Here is a 22,892-nt window from a genome sequence, read left to right as displayed (position 1 = left end):
AAGGCCCTTAGCGCGTAAGCGCTTCTGTGACATGACTCGCGCAGGCGTTTCCCTCGTGACGTGGCAGCGCACGTGGAAAAACTGCGCGTCCGCATGTGGATGCGTGTAATCCGAGGAAAGGGCCTACGCGCATAAGTGATGTGACACGCGCGGGCTTTTCCATCAACACGGGTGCATGTTCATCGTACACGTCCAAAAACTGTCCGAGTGTCAGCTTGTGTAATTGGAGGAAAGGGCCTCGTAAGTGAGGCTGTACGTGTGGGCCGCTTTAAAAGGTACGTGTAGGACCCCATTCCCTTGTACATGCTTTTCGTGGAGATTGAGTGGTGAATTCTGTACTTCTTGTCGGTTCACACGCGATTACTTCACAGCATTTCAAGTTCGTACTCCCTGTTACCTCTGACAGCGTTCTTTATTCTTTTTGGGCCTGTTTCCTCAAACAGCATTCACTTCTTCTTTTGTCCTGTCTCCTCAGAGAGCGTACAATTCTTCTTTTGGCGGGGGTGTTGCCAACGCGCACACACATGTCTTTTTCACGTTCTTTTTCCAGGCAGACGGTGAGTCGCGCACGTATCTACCAACTGTGCTTGCCCCGCGTGACGCGTAGCCCTTCAGAGGTCATTGTAGGCTGTGTGTATTACGCATGCGCTTATTTTTGTGTTTCTGGGTGCCACAGCGTAGTGCTGGTTCATTTTTTCACGCATGTGGTCTACGAGGGGTTGCGTGCACGTTATATTTTGATTTTGGGCTGCCTGTGCGTTGCGTGACCCGTCATCTTCCCCCAGAGTTCACAGACAGCCTTGTTAGAGCACTAGGGTACGAATTCCATCTAGTACCCTACCCCTTTTACCCCCAATTGCCCAGGACAATAGTTTACTGCTACTCCCATACGCACAACAACATCAGTGCCATGGTTGGGAGGCGACCAAGCGCTAAGAGAGGCAAAGGTGGCCGACCTTCAGAAGGTGGGCATGGTGGCCGCGGTAGGGGACGTGGCCGGGATTTGCAGGGTGCCCCTAGACCCCCATGTGTGGAGGACCAATCAGGGACACCCATGCCCCCCCCATGGTTGAGGGAAACGTGGCTGACACCAGCCCAGCTCAGCCCTTGTTGGACCAGCCCATTTTGGCACCTGACCTGGCACAGGATGACTCCCAGGCTGACTTCCAGGTCAGCAAGTCTAGGCCAAGAGTGGCGTTGCAAGTTGGTGTCACCAAGCCACATGGATCTGTGGCAGCTATGTCATCTGCTGCCCCAAGCAGGCAGGGTGGGGAGGCTGCAGGGGCAGCTGCAGCTCCATCCACCCCAGCTCTGAGTCTCGCAGCCAGGACAGTGTCGGTCCAGGTCCATCAAACTGACATTCCCCCTGCCAACATCACACTTCTGCCAATGCCTTTACCAAGGCCTATGGTCATTGTGCATTTGTACACTCCTACTACCCAGTCCACCGGTGCTTCTGCCCGTACTGACCAGAGCGGCGTAAGCCGCTCAGGCTCCGCTCCACCTTTGAAAAAGAGGAAGAAGGGTGCTCTGGCACAACAGGCTGAGACCCCAGACACGGCTAGATACTCCGGCACGTTAAGGAAGCCTAGCTTTAATGACCCGGAACTTGATGCACTTGGGACCTATGTGTCGGCACATAACCACGAAATGTTGGTGACTGCAGGGTGCAAGACCACACCTGGTCAACGTAGGGCACACTGGCAGACCATTGCGGACCGCATAAGTGCCCTTGGATTTGTGAGGCGCACAGCTGATGATTGCTACAAGCGGTGGAATGACCTGAAACGCAGAGCAAAGAACAACCTGGCCTCAAATCATGCTGCTACTCTGGTGACTGGTGGTGGGTCTCCACAAGAGGACAACAAACTCACTGAACATGAGTCTGTTGCTGGGACCTTCGTCACAGAGGAACAGATCCAAGGTGTGGGAGAACTACCTGATTATGAGGCATTGTCCGGTGAGTGCCCATGCGTGTGTGTGTAATCCATGTGTATGTTGTTTGGGTGACCGGTTCTGATTGAGTGCCAGGTGAGGGTGTGTACTCCGGAGTGTTATGGGTCACCCATTTGCTTCCTCCCATACATTCACGTGCCTTGGATTTGGGTTGACTGTATCCCTTCTGCCCACAGTTGCCAATTACGCCCAGATTAGTGCACTTTACCTTGAACTGTCATCTTGCAACTACATTGGTCAGATTTTGTAAGTGTTCATTCAGGCTGATTGTTTCCACTCTCCCATTTTTAGTACACATTATTCTGCCCTATTGCAACATATGTGATATGCTTCGGTCATTGTTTACAGCCCACAACGGGCCACTACTTTTACCTGGTTATGTTAATGATTACACCATTCAAGTCGATGGAGTATTGGGCTGCAGAATTTTTTAATTACGGGCCTCTTTGCATGTGGAAGATGACAGGTGTTTCCTATAATGTTAAAGTGACCAACCATTGATCAGCCCACAATGACTGTGTTATTGGACACTGGATGTGTTTCAGTGTGTGGCACATGCATATTTTGCAACACTATTCAGCATTAATCTTCGCATCATGTCGATGTGACATGGATGCCCAGACAACTATTCAGGTGCTGAGTCGGATGATGAGACTTATGTGCAGTCGCAGGTAAGTGTTTCTGGCAGGGATTCTGTTCTGTCCAACCCACCTGGACCAGGGGTAGAACCCTCTATGGGTATGTCAGTTTTGGTAGGTCCGCCTTTGGCGGTTACGGATGCAGGGTCACACTCCACAGCATCCGATCCTGTTCCTGGGCCAGCAGATCAGAGGGGGAATGCAGTCCTGCAGCCTCAGGCAGTGCCAGCACAGCAATTTGCAGATCGCCTTGCCCCAAACAGGTGTGGTGCACGTCGACGCTGTGGCCGTGCACCACCAGGCAATACTGTATGGGAAAACTCCATGTACAGTATGGCAACCCAACAGGCAGCATCAGTAGAAATGATGGCTCAGACAATGGAGAGGGTGGCCACTTCCATTATCCCCCCTGAAAGGCAGATGGAGCAACAACAGCAGGCAACAGACTCCATTTGCCAATCACACAGGGTAGACATGTTGGCGTCCAACAGGGACCGACGGGCGGCACTGGAGACTCTGCGCGAGTCCATATCAATGGAGTCCCAGGGCCACAGGGAAGCCCTGAGGGTAGAACTCCATAACCTCAGGCAGAGTCTGCTTGAACTTGAGGCTTCCCGAAATGTTAGGGCAGAACAGCAGCTGGAGCAGCTCACACGTTTGCTCTGAGCTGAGCTGCATACAACACGTGAGGAAATCCGGGCATCACGCGAGGCCATCCGGGCAGAAATGCAGGCAACCCGTGATGTGCTGCATGGGGATCTCCGCACTTTAATCCTCCAGAATCAGACCTTCCAGACCCGCATGCTTGCTGCCATGGAGGACCATACCAGGGCTTTGCGTGGGCTGCCTCCCATAGTGCCACCGCCTCCTGATGCAGCAGCAGAGGATGAGCAGAGCGACAGCAGTTCTCCCACAATGACATAGCCGTGCAGGCCATGAGCCCAAGGAGGTATTTTTTTTTTCTGCAACATCCACGCAGGTGGGTGTTGGTGTGCACCCTGTCCTCGAACCTCCTGGGTGGCCTCCCCCACCCACCCTGGCCCCCACATGGCCATTTTTGATTTTTGATTTTTTTTTTTTTACAGTGTGTTGCCTTGTGTGGCTCCCGTGGGCATCCACTGTATTCCGGCTGGGCACATGCAGGCTTGTCCTGAGTTTGGGTTAGATGCTTGGGTTCGTGAGACACACACCCCTCCTGCTTCCCGTTTCCATGGGCTTGCAAAGGGTGTGACCAAGTGACAGTGAATTACACAGTGACGTTGGGCTCCCATGAGCTGTGTGGGCAGTCTGTAGTCAATACAGTGTAGCCATCCCTAGTGGATATTGTTGTATTGTACACTGCATGGTGTATTGATATGTGCTTGTGCATCCATGTCTTCCTCCTAATCTGCAGGTTCCTTCCTCATGTCTTCACAAGGCCGTCTACTTTGCAGATGCAGTTCATGTTGTATGCAGTACACTGAGACATTTGCGTGGCAGCAACACTCTACAGTTAAAAGGAGTCGATGTGCTGGCGTATTCAGGTTGTAAGACTACCACTACTTGAATTTAGTACTGTCATGTTTTTGCATTTTTCCATGGTGTGTTGCAGCATTGTGTTGGTGGTATTTGGTAATGTGTGCTGTTAGTTATACATTACTGGGAGCATATTGTGTGTGGGCAGTTTCCATTAGGGACAGTGGGCCTCATTACACGGTAGGCGGTAACCATGGCGCTAATAGCGCCATGGTTGCGCCGGTATTTTACCGTGTCCACCTTGGTGGATGGCGGAATGACCGCCCTACTCCAAGGTGAGCGGGGGCGGTAATTCCCCATTCCCCAAGGCCCTTCCCCATTCCCATTTTTGCCCCCATAGGGCATAATGGGAATGGGGAAGGCGCTAATTATGGTACCGCAAATTGCGGTACCGTAATTAGCTCCATGGTCCCTTTGCGGCACCCTACTTTAACGGCTGGTAAAACCAGCTGTTAAGGTCGGGTCCCGCAAATGGAACTCGTAGTAAGGCGGTAAGGGTTTACCGGTACCGGTGCCCTTACCGGTACCGGTAAACCCTTACCGCCTAACGTGTAATGAGGCCCACTGTACTTTGTGAGACTTGTGTCAGGTCTTGTGCATTGCTTTGTTTGTTTTCACATTGCATGACATGCCATGGTGTGTTTGGTGGTGGAGCTGGGGAGGGGTTGGGTGACATGGTGCTGTTCTCATGTTGTATTTAGCAAGGGGGTAATGAATTTCGCAGCATAGATGTATGTCTTTTGATGACACAGCATTGGTGGTGTTTGGGTAGGTAGGGATGCACACAGTGTAACACTTCCAGGTGACCAATCTCAGGATGGTATGGTTGTGACAGTTGAGTGTCCCTTATGTCATCATCATTGATTGTCTGCTGGTATGTGCCAGGGCTGTGGGTACTCCACATGGGTGTGATTTTAGGTGAAATAATTAGCCACCAGCTGCGTACGGGCTGCCTCACCACATGCCCTTTCCCCTCCCATGCGCAGCGGGCGTGCATGGGGTTGGGGATGTGGGGGCACCACCATGTCCACCGGCAGGCCCCGGCGTGTTGCAACATTGTGCAGGACACATGCTGCCACTATGATCCTGCACACTACTGGGGGAGTGTATAACAGCTGCCCACCAGAGCGGTCAAGGGAGCAAAAGCGTGACTTGAGCAATCCGAATGTGCGCTCCACTATGCCCCGGGTTGCAATATGGGCTGTGTTGTATCTTACCTCGGATGGCGTGGTGGGGTTCTGAATTGGCGTCATCATGTGGGTGCTCAGAGGGTAGGCACTGTCCCTTGGGGAGGTGGTGATGGGTATCATTAGTGGGGTTGTGACATTACTCAGTATCTGACATGCATGCATGTGCAGTGCATGTGCAGTGGCATTTATACTCACCAAGCAGCCATGTATCGCCATGCCGCCCAGCTTCTAGGTCCCGGTTTAGGGTTGTCATTCTGTAAATTAAACTGTTGTGGGTGGACCCTGGATAGTTGGCATATACTGAGGTGATGATTCCTTTGGCATCACATACTACCTGCATGTTGATGGAATGCCAGTGCTTGCGGTTTCTATAGATGTGCTCAGATGCCCTGGGGGGGCGTAGACCCACATGGGTGCAGTCAATGGCACCTAGCACTTTGGGGAATTGTGCCACTCCATAGAAATCCTGGACAGCAGCCTGCCTTTCTGCAGGTGTTCTGGGCAGGTATATGTGCCTGCAGACTGATGGGCGTGCAGTCATGATGGCCAACACCTGGTGTAGGCAGCATGACTTCGTGGCCTGTGACACCCCCCCCCCCCCACTATAGCACTTGTCCGCTGAAATGATCCAGTGGCCAAGAAGTGCAGTACATTGAGGACCTTCTCCAGGGGGCTGAGTGCTTGGGAGCACAGGGTGGGTGATGTGAGGTCATCCTCCCACTCACTAACCAGGTGGAGTATTATGTGAGGTGAAAACCTGTACCTCCCATACACCTGGTCATCAGGCATCCCAAAAAGGCTGGTTCTGGGTGTAAAGATTCTGGGCCTGACTATCCTCCTCCTCCTCCTGCGGTATCCCACGACCACTGCTGCTAGGAATGGTATATTCATCTTGACGTCTGAGCTTGTTTGTTGTTTGCGCACACTTTTATGCTGCGCGGGTCCACGTATGCCTGCTTCCTGCTGCCGTACGTGTTTCCGGATCAGCGCGTCTTTTTTGGCGCGCGCATTAGCCCCGTTCGATTCCATGAATGCATGTTGTAGACGCGTGTGTGGGCATTCCGCGCATTTGCCTCCTGTACTTCCCCCATGACACCCACATTTTCACGCGTTGTTCCCCATTCCGCGTGTTACGCCCCCTGTTCCGCCTACTTTTGTTGTGTGCGCTGCGCTATGTGCGCTTTCGCTGTGTGCTTAGCGCACGCTGTTTGGAAACGTGTGCGCCAGCGTGCGCCACGCTAAATTTTAGCGCACATCCAGGGATTTACACGCACACGGACTTCCATGAATCGCTGTGCGCGGGTTTTTGCACGCTTTCGCACGCTTGCGCCGAAAATTTCAGCGCACATTAATTCCATGAATCGGCCTGAAAATGTGGAAAATTAACTTTTGCAGAAAATCTCTAAGAGGGTTCTTTGTTTACTTTGTGAAACAGGAAGAACAGAGCGCGTTAGAAATTTTACTTTTGCATCTATGCTATCGCTCTAAGCAGTTGAAGTTGAATCATCTCTGAATATTTATTACGTGTTTTGATCTGTGATGGTAACACAGGGCAGTGGGGATAACGAGTGGGGAGCTTGTATTACTGCCTGTGGTAATTCACTTTGCCACACGTGGCTATTGTACACCGTGTTTCAGAAGAGGTATATGTGTGTGTTCATGTGAATATTTTGTGACATAATAAAGGCATTCTGAAATGCTGCCAAAAGGGCATATTGCGGTAATGTATATAAAATACTCCTAGGGGATATGATCATTATCTAGAGTGTACTAAGTCCAGTCTTTGCTTACCGTTATGGACCACGGTATATAAACAATTATCAGGCAGTACTCTAAAGTCAGGCTCACCAAAAATACCACCCACCAAAAATACCTCAAACAGACATAAAACAACCGGATTCATCGTGAACATCCATTGACTTGGAGGGTCATCAATCAGGAACTGAAGGACTGCATTGGCTTGCAGGCAAGATGTGATGCACCTTTGAGTTCCACTATTTTACAAAAGATAATGTATGTCCTTGTATCATGCAGAGATCCATTCACTAGAATGTATTGTTACATTACATGCCACTGTTCAAGGCTAAAATGCACACAGCAATAATGGACGCCGAACATATCATGCAGTGAGTCATTCACTATAATGTATCACTACATGCAGCTGAATGTTTTCCCACACAATGAAAATGCATACTGAATAGAAACATCATCACAAGGCTGCCATAAACACATTGGGCCTCATTAGGACCCTGGCGGAGAGGGTTTTACGCCAGCGTAGTGCATGGCGTACCTCTCCGCCATACTACGAGTTCCCGTAGCGCCATGGCGGCCTTTTCCGCCTGGTTTTACCAGGCGGAGAAAACCATGGCGCTACGGGACCTCGTTGTTAATTACGCCACCGTATTTTACGGTGGCGTAATTAACTCCTTCCCCACTCCCATTATACCCTATGGGGCAAAAATGGGAATGGGGAAGGGCAGAATGGGGATTGGGGATTTACCGCCCCGCCAAGGTCGGAATGGGGCGGTAAATCCGCCAACCCCCATGGCGCTATCGGCGGCTTTCCGCCATGCTTCGCGGTGCATTTAGCACCGCGAAATCCGCCTGGGTCCTAATGAGGCCCATTATGTAATTTCACAACAATGTTATACTGTGCCATATTACCACCACAGTAGTCACAGAGCAGATCTGTTTGGATGTTGGTGTATTGTGCCACTACAAGGGGTAACCATACCCTAGATTGGGAAAGAAGAGGAAAGGGGATAACGGTGTAGCAGAGGGAAAAATAGGGTAAATACAAAATAAACAGTGATTCAAGCAGAGGAATGTTAAAGGGAGAGGAATGATGTTTGTGATAGTTTGGGTGCATGTAGATGCAGCCAAATGGATCATAAATCTGGAGTGCAGAGAATCGTAGAAGTTAAATTCCAAAGTGTCTCTGGGAGCAGGGACTATTTACACTTCAACAGGCTATCACTGTGTTTATTTACTAGAAGGCAGTTTTGAGAAAGAAGAAAGAAAAATAAGTATTCATAATTGTAGTGTGTGGCTGTGTGATAGACTTGAGGTGTGCTTAAAATAATCCCCTCGAAGCATTGGAGCTTTTTGTTATCAGGGAATGCACAGGTAACAATAACATTGTTGGGCACATACAGTCATTCAAGAAGGTGTTTAGTTAAGATGCAAATACCCGATGACAAGACACTCTCTGCATCACAGAGCAGGTGATTGGCATGGAGTGTGAGGCTTGTTGCTACACACGAAAATTGTGTTTTGCTCCTCCTCTCGCCATGCAAATTAATGAAAATGTGGCTTGGTGTTAATGGAAGGTATAACAGCCTTATGCAAGGCTTGTATGCCTTCCCTTAATGTTACACCCCAATGAAAATTAGCTCCCAAGTGTCTGGTATGACTGTCGCCAGAGCTGCCATGTGGAACAAGGGCCAGGCTGCTGCCTTTTGATCCTCCTGCAAGACGGGAAACATCTTCATCTCAAGGCTTGGGAACCCTCACCAGAAAATGTTCAGAGAGTTGGCGCTTCAAAGACAGCACTGGCATAACAAAGCCACACTCATACCTGAGTGCTGACCACTGAAGTCCATTTGAAGTCATGAGAGGGGAGGCTGAGCTAGAGTAGTCAAAATGGAGAAGTGGGATGAGAGAGGGGTTTCACCATCTTAGTTTCTGTTATTGCTCTATACTACTTCCTGTCTACCCATTTTCTGCAAGCAATGCACTCTGGGGGTGATGTCAGGAGGCAAAAGACCCTTGTTGCAACAGCCTGGATTTCGACCCCTTACAGCATGCATGCTTTGTACCGAACCCATGACATGTTGCCTTTATATGGAAGAGGTTACCTCCTCCTTTTTGTATTCATCATTGGACCATCAAGACAAGAAGGATTCAGTGGACCTCTGTTGGGAGTACAGTTAGCTTGAAAGTCCTCTGCCATGGAAGTGAAGACAGACGACATTCAAGGCAGAGTCAAGCTCTGTCCCCTAACCATCCACAGGGAACAGTGAGGGTGACATGCTGTGGACCATGGCCTCTCTGCTTGCTGCACTGGAACCAGGATCCTGCTCTCTAGAGATGAAGGATTCCCTGTAGGTGCCAGACGCCATTCTAGAATGAAAGCGCAGAACTGAAGGACTCCTCTTGCCCTGGAGGGAGTGGATAGGGCCTCCCAGCAACCCAGAAGTAGTAGTTCATTGCATTAAAATCCCTGCAAGTCAGCTCAAATGTGGTCAATGCACTCCGAGCGCAACAGGATCCGTGGTTCTGCTTTTAGCACTGTACATAACTTCAAACTGTTTGCTTCACGTGCAACCCTCCAGATGCCGGCTCAACTAATGGAAGCAGACTGACTCATCATGATCCAATCGTGGAGTAGACATCATGGGAGCACTAACTGAAGCGCGGACTCGACTGTAGGAAGCCATCAACTCACCCATATCGCATCCCCTCAACCCAGTGCAGCCATCATGTCAATGGTGACTAGACCACCGCCCGAACTGGCAGAAGCCATTGTCTTGCCAACGTGACCCAACTGGAGCCTACTCCTTCAAACCGACTCGATGCTGACAGTGGGTTTGCAGCGACTCAAATATCACAACATCGGCTTGACCACAGCGCATAGAAGCCCAGTTTGACACTGTCAAGCACAAAATACAGTATTTAAAATGTACTTTGATGGCCACCTTTCTGGGACCATAGTTACTATGAAGTGCCCCTTCTCTACCTTTTTGAACAAGAACATATGCTTGAACATTGGGGTGAGAAGCAGGGGTTGTCAGGCAAGTATTTCTGTAATTGCCAGAGTGCCCTTTCATACAGAGTTCTTTGTGCTTCTTTTACACAGTTGGGCTTTTATTATTTTTAGCTAGTTTGTTAGCATTGATTGTTTTATAGTTCAAAATTAATAGAATATTCAAACACTGTTTGGGTTGCTACTGTCATTAGCTCTTTAGCTCTCCTATGAAGATATAGCCTGCCCTCAGCTTGCACTACCAAAATGTGTGCCAGTTTCACCTTTATGAGTGGGATATCTGCTGTTTTTGAAGTAGTGTTGGGGTAACTAGCGGTTTCGCCACTACTTATTAATGAACTCCTGCAGGGCAGTAGCTATTTTGTCACACCCTGACCGCATGGTTCCGCTTCTTACCCTCTACCTCTTCTGATCTTCCCTCCCTAAGCGCTGTGAAGCAGTTCCCTCAGCATGCTGCACTATACAAAACTCACAAATAAATGAATAGGATGGCGAGGCTGTGTAAGAGGCAAGAAGAGAACACTAGTGTGTTTGTGGGCAAGGTGGGAACAGAACCGAGATGAGGAAACAAGAATGAAGGTGGAGAGATAATGGGGGACAACAGAGACAAAAAATAAGCACATGATTGATACAAATATAAACAACAGTTTTTGTCCAGGAAACCAAATTGTCTTGAAACATTCTTGATCACACCTGTGGCTCTGCGACCACCCCCACCTCTCGCAGTGTAGGTCCACACACAATATCCTGTAGTTTTACTTAGCCAGCCCTCCTCCACAGGGCGGCGATGGCTGATTCGGCTGCCTGCTGGCATGCTATCGTGTTAAATCCTTGGGTTTGGATGAACTGTCATTGCGGTGCTTGGTTGTGTGTGAACGATTATCAGAAATGTTGTTTTTCTACACCGCAACCCGATGGGTGTGTTTTATGTTCTGGCACAGCGCGATAGGTGGGTTTCATTTCTGGTATGGTGCCGCCCCCAAACCCTACAGCTCCTCATCACAGAGCTCGCAGGAACCCCCCCCCTGGACCGAGTCTATACCATACCACTCGGCGCTGCTCCTCGGGGTGGGGTTGGAAGAGGGTTAATGGGTGCCCAGCTCCTGGCAGCTTTAATGAGCGTAACATCTGCTTCCTGCCAGGGGAGCGCTTGTTGCACTAATCAGGCTGGGGCCCAATCGCCGCGCTGCAGCCCCCGCCTCCCCGAGCCTCTGGCTGTGCAAGACATTTCCATTCCACGAGCGAGGCGTCTCCGCTCAGTGTGGGAAAAGGCTGACCTATCACCGCCGAGCCAAGTGCGCGTGCTCCCGGGGCCCTCCGTCCGCCAGCGCTCGGACACGGCGAGCACTGAGGGCCGGCTATACGTCGAGAGGGCGGCACCGCACGCTGCAGACGGGGCCCGGACGTATACGGCCAGTCAGGACCCTGCAGGCAGGTAAGACTGGACGAAGTTCCGGAGGTGTTTGCCCTAGCACCTCCCCAGGCAAGGCAAAAGGGCGGGAGCGGACACGAGGAGGGCTGCCTAGTGGCAAGGGAAGGGGGGAAACCGAAGAACGCGATGGAGAGGGGAAGAGGAAAATAGGTATCCGAAAATCCGTACAAAACTAGAGCAAAACAAAGATCGAAGAAAAGCAACTAGGGGCGAAAATGTGAGGAAAACATCGACAGGCAAAAAAATAAAGGCATTCATGTCGAATTGTGTTTCAAAAGTAATAGAACAGGAACGTGGCAACTAAAATGGTGTTAGTGAAGAAAATAAAGATAAGTGGAACAGAGAAGGCTAGTTCGTACACAGTCACCTGTTATGGCAGTAACCAATTTGAGAACTCTTGCACTTCGCTAATGTATTACACACTTTCTGCTACTAGTGCCTCGATGACTCCGGGTTTGTGCGCTGTAATAAATGAAAATGCGCGCTGAAATAAATGCAAAATAAGTAAAGAGAAGCAAAAAACACCAACAACTGTGACAAAAAAGCATGCAAAAGGAAAGGGCAAATCAGATGGAAAAACAATATGTGAATAAAAATAGTAAATAATAAATATTAAAAGGAAAAAATAATGTCAATAAGAACACAGGGTAAAACGTGTAGATGGGAAAATAAGAATGTGGAAAAGAACAAAACAGTAAACAAGAGGGTGGTTAAAAGGATGTAGGTCAAAAGAGAGCGAACGATAACACGAAGGGCAGCAACCGTGGAACAAAAAAAGATATGGTGAGAAAACTAACCAGGGGCAGGTCAGTGTGAATAAGAAGGAAGTTACGGGAAGAAAAAGATAATGCAGGAAACCATAAATGTGAGGGCATCTAATTGGATATTGGCATGCATACAATAGTGAGCTGTGCCGGGCAGTGGATCCCCCGATTCTCACCATGTGCTGTTATAATGTGCTTTTTCCAGCCAACCTTAGGCTAACGGGAAGAGTATCGCTATGTTGCAGATTTAGAGCTGAATGGTCTAGAGTAGACCTTAATCATAACCATGCTGCCATCCATGGTGATGCGTTCATCTGCATGCTTCGTCTGCTTTCACAAATCTTATTCCCTACACATGATTATTTATTGTATTTTATACTATGAAGAACTTTTACAATTTCATCAATTCTCAAACATAAAACGCAGTTTTACAAATACATTAATTCATCATGCGATTTAACATACAAATAGTGATATTAATACATCATATATCAACAATACGTAATTCATGATGTCATTCATCACACCTTATTATGTAAATCCACATAACCCACACTCCATGCCCTAGCCCCAATTTCTGCCATTTAGTATGTTTCAAAAATCACTTTTTCAGAGAAAAGGGGTAAACAATGATTTGTGTTTGTTTTGTAGCCAGTATACATGTCGCCTCCTCGCCACTCTACAATATTTGGCAGTGGGATGTAATGCTGGCCAGCGGGTGCCCTCCCGGCAGGGTGGTGATGATGCTGGTCGTCTCTTTGGAGGTCTGCGCACCTGTCCCAGCCAGTGCCACGTTGTCAGTTCCTATGCACAAATGATGGTCCTATCATGGTGGGGTTGGGGTTGTGACGATGGAAGGGAGAAGGCCATGTACGTCCTTGGAGAGGTACCCCGTCAGTGTTCTTTTGTAGAAAGGACAGTAGTCTGGATAGTTCCCATAGGTGCAGATTCAGGGAGTTAGAGTTGTGTGCCCAGCACCTTTGGTGGTGTCGCCCCAAATGTCTTGTGGTCAAAGGGGGAGTCAGTGACTAATATTTCATTACTCTACATAGGGTTTGGTTGGGGATGTACATTAGGATCTGCTTGGATCCGAATGGTTGGGCTTTTTTTTGTTTTTTTTTTTACATCTTGGGCTGTGTAAAAAGTGCATACTGGTCTGGATTTAATTAAGAGTAGCATCCCTTACAAGGTTGAGGGATGCGATCCGAATTCTTCTAGTTAGGCCTCGTCTGGTTTGTTGATTTTTGGATCTACTAGACTTTGTCTCCTGTGCATGTACAGCTCACTGCCACCACCTTTTGATTGGCCTCCTGACGCTGTGTGAAACCGCCAGTGTCATGCATCATTTGCGTGCCAATCAGGTGGAGAAGAACCCCCTGAATGCCAATTGATCATGTATGGCACTAAGGCATGCCGGTACGGCATTTCACTGTCTTCTTACTTGTTAAGTATAGAGGCGCCTGCCCAATCTTGCACTTTTAAACTTGATACCTCCAATAATTTGTAATTACCTGACTGCAAGGAGCACATTTGTTTGTATGGTCTTAATTTTACTTTGGTGGACTAGTGCCTTGAAAGTAAAGGCCAGTGCGCTATATATAGTCCCTTAAAGTCAACTCTGGTTTTAACTGGAAGCTAATACTGGGGATATATGTTCGAGCTTTTGTGTTCTGCACTTTCTGTAGACATGTCACATTTAGTCTGTGAGGCCTAGATAGACACAGTTAGCATAGTCTGTTTGAGAGAATCCCAGAGATGCAGCCACTTGGGCTTTGCAATGAAATTTCAAGATAGGAAGATATGTGCTTTCGCATTCTTAAGTGATTAAACCTATCTCAAAAAGGCCGGGGGTGGGGGTAAATTAGCATCCAAGAGAACTCATTCTGGACTGTGGATTGGGCTTGGGCCAATTTTGGGCAGGTGGGGACAAAAGTTCGTAGAATAGGTTTCTGGAGGGTTCCCCACTAAAAATTATCAGTTTTCTTAAGCTTTATTTTGAAAGCATTGCATCTGACCCATGTATTTATTCTCAGCATACAGGTAGCAAAATGATGAACAAGTTCAGTTTTATGCAGTATTATTATTATTATTAGAAATGAGGTTTTTATCATCAGTTTATTTGCGTACCTGTACTCCAAAACTGAATCATAGCTATCTGATAATGGTTTCAGATAAACATTCTAAAACTGTGGGGAAAGTGTCGACCGCTGAGGTACCCCTAAATTCAGGTGTCCCCTGTTTGGACTCAAAGGGTGGCAGGCGTACGTTGCGCCTACAGTGGGCTAGAAATTATGGAATCCTTAGCAGGGTGCATTTTCTGATGCCAATTGCTGCAGGGCGGGTCAGCAGTATCTCATGGCTAATGGTGGCAAAGACCAACAAGTGGTCCAACAGGACCAGCCCTCTCGACCTACCCTCATTTTACGTCCTCCAGCAATGACATCATCACTCATTGCAGGCTATGCATGGGAATAATGCCCGCTTGAGGATGGTCCAATACAGAATGGGCATCCACAAAGGTCTGAAGTTGTCTAGTGACCACTTTTTGTCTAGGAGCTTATCTGGAAAGTGTAAGGTAACATTTGGACGAGCATTTTCCAACAGGAGAGTGGCATGGGTGCTCTTAAAGGCTTCATTCACCGTTGTAGTAGTTAGTAGGTGGTCCTGTATCTCTCTGAGACCTTCATTTGACAAAAGTTGTAAATTGCATGACGTGCTGTGGCCCCTCTTCACGCAATTTCAAACGTCCACGAGGCAGAGTGGACCAGGAAAGAGTAAAAGCGAAGCAAATACCCTTTTACTCTTTCCATTTCCACTGTCTCGTGGACAAGTAAACGCTGCCTACAAATACGCTTTGCAGGTGGCGTTTTATGAATGCATTCCGCTGAAATCCATCCCTTATGTGCCTACAAAAAATCTCATGCAGGCGTGTACTGAGGTGCACTCATGAGACTGAGGAGGAGTGCACGGCAGAGCTCTTATCTCTCCTCTGTGCCCCTCCTCTGTGTCATGAGTGCTCCAAAATGAGACAAGGGCCCTCATTAGGGGTTTGCCGGAAAACCCGCCGTTTGGCGGGCGGGTTTCTGACAACCCTGTAACAGCCATACTGCCACTGGGAAATCACAAGGGCGGCGTAACGGTTACTCCCCATTTCCATTGGGTCACGGAAGCACCAGCACCGTTGCTAATGGCGCAGGTGCTTCCGTGACAATCATGCCGGTAGGGGCCCTGAAAACCTGGCAGGTCCGGCCTGCCTGGATATCCGTGGCCCCTATCTGCATCGTTGTAGTATGGCGGTCCAGAAAGGGTGCTGGAACGTTGCTGCCGGCACCCTTATTTCTAGACTGCCATACTCGGAATGAGGCCCAATGCATTAAATGGAGGTATAAAAGTATTTCCCTCGCTTTTACACCTCCATTTAACATGCCACCCAGGCTTCTAGGCCCACCAGGAACCCTAAAAATGTTGGGATACAAAAAAAATCAGCAGAAGAAACTGAGCTTTAGCTATGCTTCACCAAATGGAGGTATTGCTTTGTATCAAGGGGCTGAAAAGCTGTTAATATTGTAATGCTTCCAGCGTGTGTGCATAAGTGACAGTAAAACGATGTCAGTATTTCGGGACTTTTTTTTAGCTATTTCCTGCTGGGTTGCTAGAATTTTAGTCCGAAATAAGTTAAAAATGTGGTCACATACGGCCTGAAAGGGTGTACTCACACTTTGAGGTGCTATTGGGGTACGGAGCTATTTTATTATTCCATAAAGCTCCTTTTGGGTTCTTGTTAGTGACATCTCTAAAAGTTGCAGATGTTTTTTATAGACCCAGCAACCTGGCTGGAGTGAAGCTTCCGGATCTCCTTCCCATTGAATTGAAGTAATGCAGCCGGTGTAGGATCAAGGCGTTGGTAAGTTTGGTTCTGTGCTTTGGAATGGGGAAGGCCCTTCGCAGTAGAATGGGCAGTAAGTCTCTGCTAACTAACAGTGACCGTCTGCTTTAAGTTACTCGAAAATGCACAATAAACAACGATGCGTACAAGCAGTGACTCAACGTTAACAGGTATAAGCGCCTCCAAAGGGGGGGATAACCAAATGACTTAAATTCTGAAAATGTAAGGGGAAACTGTGTTAGCTAGACAAAAAGTACAGATTTTATAAAGCAAAAACATCCTTGAACAGATGGTACCTGACTCCTATGCTTTCTTGCCAGAGGTCAAGACCACATAACTCCCTTCTGTTGCCTGAATGGTGACTTATGTTGTCGTGAAAGCTAGCAATCAAAAGAATGTGTTAGCTTCTTGGGCCGGACGGATAGCTCAGGGGCAACATGCTTGTCTTAAAGACAACACTGAGTGGAATGGGTTCAATACCCAGTCTCCTGTGATTAGAGGCTGCACTCTGGCAAGACGCTTAATATAAATCCCCATTTTTGTATCTTATAAGCTTTATTGTGAACCATGTCAAAGATTTGTTCTTAGTAAGGGTCCTGAATTATAGCAAATTTAAGATTTTAATGTTCTGGGATTGCACATGCCAAGCCAGCACTACAGATAAGGGGGGTAATTCATAGAATTCAGCGCACAAGTGGCGCACGCGGCTGGCGCACAGTGTGCGCGTGTGAATTACTGCGCCAGCCGCGTGCGCTAAAATCCTTTTCCACGCACAGCATATTCATGAATTTTAGTTTCCAAAACCAGCCGTGGCGCAGAGTGGCACAGGGACCCTGCAGCAGCGCCAATTACGCCCCTAACCTCTCCCCATGCGCCATGCACAGCGCACAAATCCCGTACATGGCGCACAGGCCCTCAACCACGAAAACGCATGTAAAACTCCCCGCGCACCCCTCCGAATACACGTACCCCGCTGCACAGGGAGTGTCACACGCGATTGCAGTGGAGTATGTGTATAACAGGGTTTCACGGAAAGTTTCACACGCGAAATGCCCTGTGCGAGTGGGGTATGTGTATTCCTGGGGTGCGCAGGAAGTTTCACATGCGATAGGCCCTGTGCGAGTGGGGTACGTGTATTCTTGGGGTGCACGGGAAGTTTCACACGCGATTGGAGATGGGAAAGTGAATTTCGGGCGTGCGCGTGAAGTTTCACACGTGAAATGCCCTGTGCGAGTGGGGTACGTGTATTCCTGGGGTGCGCGGGAAGTTTCAGACGCGATAGGCCCTGTGCGAGTGGGGTACGTGTATTCCTGGGGTGCGCGGGAAGTTTCACACGTGATTGGAGAGGGGAACGTGTATTTTGGGGGTGCGTGGAAAGTTTCACACGAAATAGGCCCTGTGCGAGTGGGGTACGTGTATTCCTAGGGTGCGCGGGAAGTTTCACACCCGATAGGCCCTCTGCGAGTGGGGTACGTGTATTCCTGGGGTGCGCGGGAAGTTTCACACGCGATTGGAGAGGGGAACGTGTATTTCGGGGTGCGCGCAAAGTTTCACACGTGATAAGCCCTGTGCGAGTGGGGTACGTGTATTCCTGGGGTGCGCGGGAAGTTTCACATGCGATTGGAGAGGAGAACGTGTATTTCGGGGGTGCGCGGTAAGTTTCACATGCGATAGGCCCTGTGCAAGTGGGGTACGTGTATTCCTGGGGTGCGCGGGAAGTTTCACACGCGATTGGAGAAGGGAACGTGTATTTCGGGGGTGCACGCGAAGTTTCACACACAAAATGCCCTGTGCGAGTGGGGTACGTATATTCCTGGGGTGCGCGGGAAGTTTCACACGCGCTAGGCCCTGTGCGAGTGGGGTACATGTATTCCTGGGGTGCGCAGGAAGTTTCACACGCGATAGGCCCTGTGTGAGTGGGGTACGTGTATTCCTGGGGTGCACGGGAAGTTTCACACGTGATTGGCCTTGTGCGAGTGGGCTACGTGAATAACTGGGCTTCGCTGGAAATTTCACACGCTTTTTTGCCGTCATAGCGGGGTACGTGAATTTCGGGGGTGCGCTGGGAGTCCTACAAGTGAATTGGCAGTGTGGGTCCTCCCAGTTGTTCCCTCTACACCCTCCACGGCCCCTGCAGGCAGCCCACAACACAGGGGACTACCCTGCACCCCTGGTCATGTCCCGCAGGCAACCCATCCACCATGTGAATGCCCCCCAGCCAAGCCACATGTCACCTTGCACTAGTGATCACCAAACCATGTCCCCCAGAACCCCCACCCCCCAGCAGTCAGGGGCACCTGCAAGCTGGCCCCCCACTCATGTCCCCCAGCACCCCCACCCCATCCACCCCCCAGCAGTCAGGGGCACCTGCCAGCAGGCCCCCACTCATGTCCCACACATGTCCGCCAGCACCCCCACCCCCCAGCAGTCAGGGGCACCTGCCAGCAGGCCCCCACTCATGTCCCCCAGCACCCACACCTCCCAGCAGTCAGGGGCACCTGCCAGCAGGCCCCCACACATGTCCTCCAGCACCCACACTCCCCAGCAGTCAGGGGCACATGCCAGCAGGCCCCCACTCATGTCCCCCAGCACCCGCACCCTCCCAGCAGTCAGGGGCACCTGCCAGCAGGCCCCCACTCATGTCCCCCAGCGCCCCCACCCCCAGCAGTCAGGGGCACCTGCCAGCAGGCCCCCACTCATGTCCCACTCATGTCCCCCAGCACCCCCACCCCCCAGCAGTCAGGGGCACCTGCCAGCAGGCCCCCACTCATGTCCCACACATGTCCCCCAACACCCCCACCCCCCAGAAGTCAGGGGCACCTGCCAGCAGGCCCCCAATCATGTCCTCCAGCACCCCACCCCCAGCAGTCAGGGGCACCTGCCAGCAGGCCCCCACACATGTCCCCCAGCACCCACACCCCCCAGCAGTCAAGGGCACCTGCCAGCAGGCCCCCACTCATGTCCCACTCATGTCCCCCAGCAACCCCACCCCCCAGTAGTCAGGGGCACCTGCCAGCAGGCCCCCACTCATGTCCCCCAGCACCCCCACCCCCCAGCAGTCAGGGGCACCTGCCAGCAGGGCCCCACTTATGTCCCCCAGCACCCCACCCCCCAGCAGTCAGGGGCACCTGCCAGCAGGCCCCCACTCATGTCCCACACATGTCCCCCAGAACCCCCACCCCCAGCAGTCAGGGGCACTTGCCAGCAGGCCCCCACTCATGTCCCCCAGCACCCCCACCCCCCAGCAGTCAGGAGCACCTGTCAGCAGGCCCCCACTCATGTCCCCCAGCACCCCCAGCCCCCAGCAGTCAGGGGAACCTGCCAGCAGGCCCCCACACATGTCCCCCAGTACCCACACCCCCCAGCAGTCACGGGCACCTGCCAGGAGGCCCCCACTCATGTCCCACTCATGTCCCCCAGCACCCCCACCCCCCAGCAGTCAGGGGCACCTTCCAGCAGGCCCCACTCATGTACCCCAGCACCCCCACCCCCCAGCAGTCAGGGGCACCTGCCAGCAGGCCCCCACTCATGTCCCCCAGCACCCCACACCCCAGCAGTCAGGGGAACCAGCCAGCAGGCCCCCACTCATGTCCCACACATGTCCCCCAGCACCCCCACCCCCCAGCAGTCAGGGGCACCTGCCAGCAGGCCCCCACTCATGTCCCCCAGCACCCCCAACCCCCAGCAATCAGGGGCACCTGCCAGCAGGCCCCCACTCATGTCCCCCAGCACCCCCACCCCCAGCAGTCAGGGCCACCTGCCAGCAGGCCCCCACCATGTCCCAGTCATGTCCCCCAGCGCCCCCACACCCCAGCAGTCAGGGGCACCTGCCAGCAGGCCCTGCCTCATGTCCCACACATGTCCCTCAGCACCCCCACCCCCAGCAGTCAGGGGCACCTGCCAGCAGGCCCCCACACATGTCCCCCAGCACCCCCACCCCCAGCAGTCAGGGGCACCTGCTAGCAGGCCCCCACTCATGTCCCCCAGCACCCCCACCCCCCAGCAGTCAGGGGCACCTGCCAGCAAGCCCGCACACATGTCCCCCAGCACCCACACCCCCCCAGCAGTCAGGGGCACCTGCCAGCAGGCCCCCACTCATGTCCCCCAGCACCCCCACCCCCCAGCAGTCAGGGGCTCCTGCCAGCAGGCCCCTACTCATGTCCGACACATGACCCCCAGCACCCCCACCCCCCCCAGCGGTCAGGGGCACCTGCCAGCAGGCCCCCACACATGTCCCCCAGCACCCACACCCCCCAGCGGTCAGGGGCACCTGCCAGCAGGCCCCCACTCATGTCCCCCAGCACCCCCACCCCCGAGCAGTCAGGGGCACCTGCCAGCAGGCCCCCACTCATGTCCCCCAGCACCCCCACCCCCAGCAGTCAGGGGCACCTGCCAGCAGGCCCCCACTCATGTCCCTCAGCACCCCCACCCCCCAGCAGTCAGGGGCACCTGCCAGCAGGCCCCCACTCATGTCCCCCAGCACCCCCACCCTCCAGCAGTCAGGGGCACCTGCCAGCAGGCCCCTACTCATGTCCGACACATGACCCCCAGCACCCCCACCCCCCAGCAGTCAGGGGCACCTGCCAGCAGGCCCCGATTTATGTCCCCCAGCACCCCCACCCCCAGCAGTCAGGGGCACCTGCCAGCAGGCCCCCACTCATGTCCCCCAGCACCCCCACCCCCCAGCAGTCAGGGGCACCTGCCAGCAGGCCCCCACACATGTCCCCCAGCACCCACACCCCCCAGCGGTCAGGGGCACCTGCCAGCAGGCCCCCACTCATGTCCCCCAGCACCCCCACCCCCGAGCAGTCAGGGGCACCTGCCAGCAGGCCCCCACTCATGTCCCCCAGCACCCCCACCCCCAGCAGTCAGGGGCACCTGCCAGCAGGCCCCCACTCATGTCCCCCAGCACCCCCACACCCCAGCAGTCAGGGGCACCTGCTAGCAGGCCCCCACTCATGTCCCACACATGTCCTCCAGCACCCCACCCCCCAGCAGTCAGGGGCACCTGCCAGCAGGCCCCCACTCATGTCCCCCAACACCCACCACCCCCCAGCAGTCAGGGGCACATGCCAGCAGGCCTCCACACATGTCCCCCAGCACCCACACCCCCCCAGCAGTGAGGAGCACCTGCCAGCAGGCCCCCACTCATGTCCCACTCATGTCCCCCAGTACCCCCACCCCCCAGCAGTCAGGGGCACCTGCCAGCAGGCCCCCACTCATGTCCCCCAGCACCCCCACCCCCAGCAGTCAGGGGAACCTGCAAGCAGGCCCCCACTCATGTCCCCAGCACCCCCACCCCCCAGCAGTCAGGAGCACCTGCCAGCAGGCCCCCACTCATGTCTCACACATGTCCCCCAGCACCCCCAGCCCCCAGCAGTCAGGGGCACCTGCCAGCAGGCCCCCACTCATGTCCCCCATCACCCTCACCCCCCAGCAGTCAGGGGCACCTGCCAGCAGGCCCCCACTCATGTCCCACACATCTCCCCCAACACCCACGTCATGACGATCCTCAATCATGGGCCTCATGGCCACCCACACCACACCCCACGCCACACCAGCCCAAAGATCCAAACAAGTATTGCATCCACCCACAGAGAAATGGCCATTACATGATACAACCCGAATGGCAAGTATCTACATGAACACATGTCCGTCACACACACACAATGGGTGCAAGTGAATGTGAAAACCCATATCATGACATGCATGAAACCAATGAGAGAATACCACACATCGAAGTATGAAACAAAAATGTATTGAACACAACATGAATGTAATGGAAAAAAAATCAATAATGGGAATAAGAAATAAAATGCAGCATGTCTGGAAAAAAATAAAAAAATATTAAATCAGAATCCAAAGAACTCCAAATGAAAATTTGTCCAAAGTCTTAGTCCAACAAAGCAAATCCAAGGGCAAAACAATATATGCGCCATGGTGAAATTAAAATAAAAACGAGAAACATCCACTGTTCAACTATATACAAATCACCAATCCAGGGTCCATGAGCTCAACAAATGAAATGAAACCTTCTAAAAACCCTACCTAATAATGAACTATATACAAGTATGTGGTGCATTGTCCAAGCGGCCCAAAATAAACAAAATAAACAAAAACAGAAAGGAAACCTAACACTATCTAACTATTTACAATGGCAGCGGGCTAGTCCGACGGCTCACTTATTGATGTCCCGAGCCAGGGCATCATCGAACTCCCGCTCAATGTCCTGGAGGCGGTCCTCTTCCATGGTCCCGAGGGTTCGCAGGGACGACGACATGTTCACCTCCAACTCCCTGCGAATTGCCTCGAGGCACTCGACCCGCCTCAGGGCCCTCCGCATGGAGTTCTCCGCCCTGACCATTGTGAGCCATGCCTCTTCCGCCCGCTGCCGCTCCGCATCTATGGCGTGGCCCAACCGCTGCCACATGGAAGACACTTGAAATCCAGGGTCCTCCTGCCCTATGGCCGATGCCTGACCCTCCGATGTTGAAGGCCCCGAGCCATCATTGCTCCCACCATGTTACTGCTGCTGTGCCTGCGCCCTGGCTCTTGCTGCCTGCATGTCCTCCTCCGGCTGGGGTGCAGTTGTCGTGGTGGCACTCCTGCTGGACATCCGACTCCCGACTGTGGCAGGGATGTGTCCTCCACCAGCCTGGTCGCTGGGTCAGGGGCAGCTTCACAGGGTACCCAGGTGACACATGGGTGGGAAGATGGCATGGAGGACGACTGGCGCGTAGGAGGTT

At 52.1% G+C, this 22,892-nt stretch overlaps 1 protein-coding gene across 2 annotated transcripts in view; it reads left to right on the top strand.

Moving 5' to 3' along the window:
• The first annotated feature begins 11,361 nt into the window (after nt 1-11,361).
• The window catches only part of LOC138580573 (regulator of G-protein signaling 9-binding protein-like), a 340,969-nt gene continuing 329,438 nt past the window's right edge, over nt 11,362-22,892 (top strand). The window contains exon 1 of one of the 2 annotated variants that reach the window (XM_069651222.1): nt 11,362-11,499. The gene's annotated coding sequence lies outside the window, so the exon portion shown is untranslated. Of the gene's footprint in view, nt 11,500-16,077; nt 16,165-22,892 lie in introns of those variants that run through there. The other variant, XM_069651223.1, reaches the window with a different exon arrangement.

The sequence above is a fragment of the Ambystoma mexicanum genome, chromosome 3p, assembly GCF_040938575.1.
Source record: "Ambystoma mexicanum isolate Mex_15411 chromosome 3p, UKY_AmexF1_1, whole genome shotgun sequence".
Lineage (NCBI taxonomy): Eukaryota > Metazoa > Chordata > Amphibia > Caudata > Ambystomatidae > Ambystoma > Ambystoma mexicanum.
Note: the sequence above shows the minus strand (reverse complement) of the source record. Positions and strands in the feature narration are given on the sequence as shown.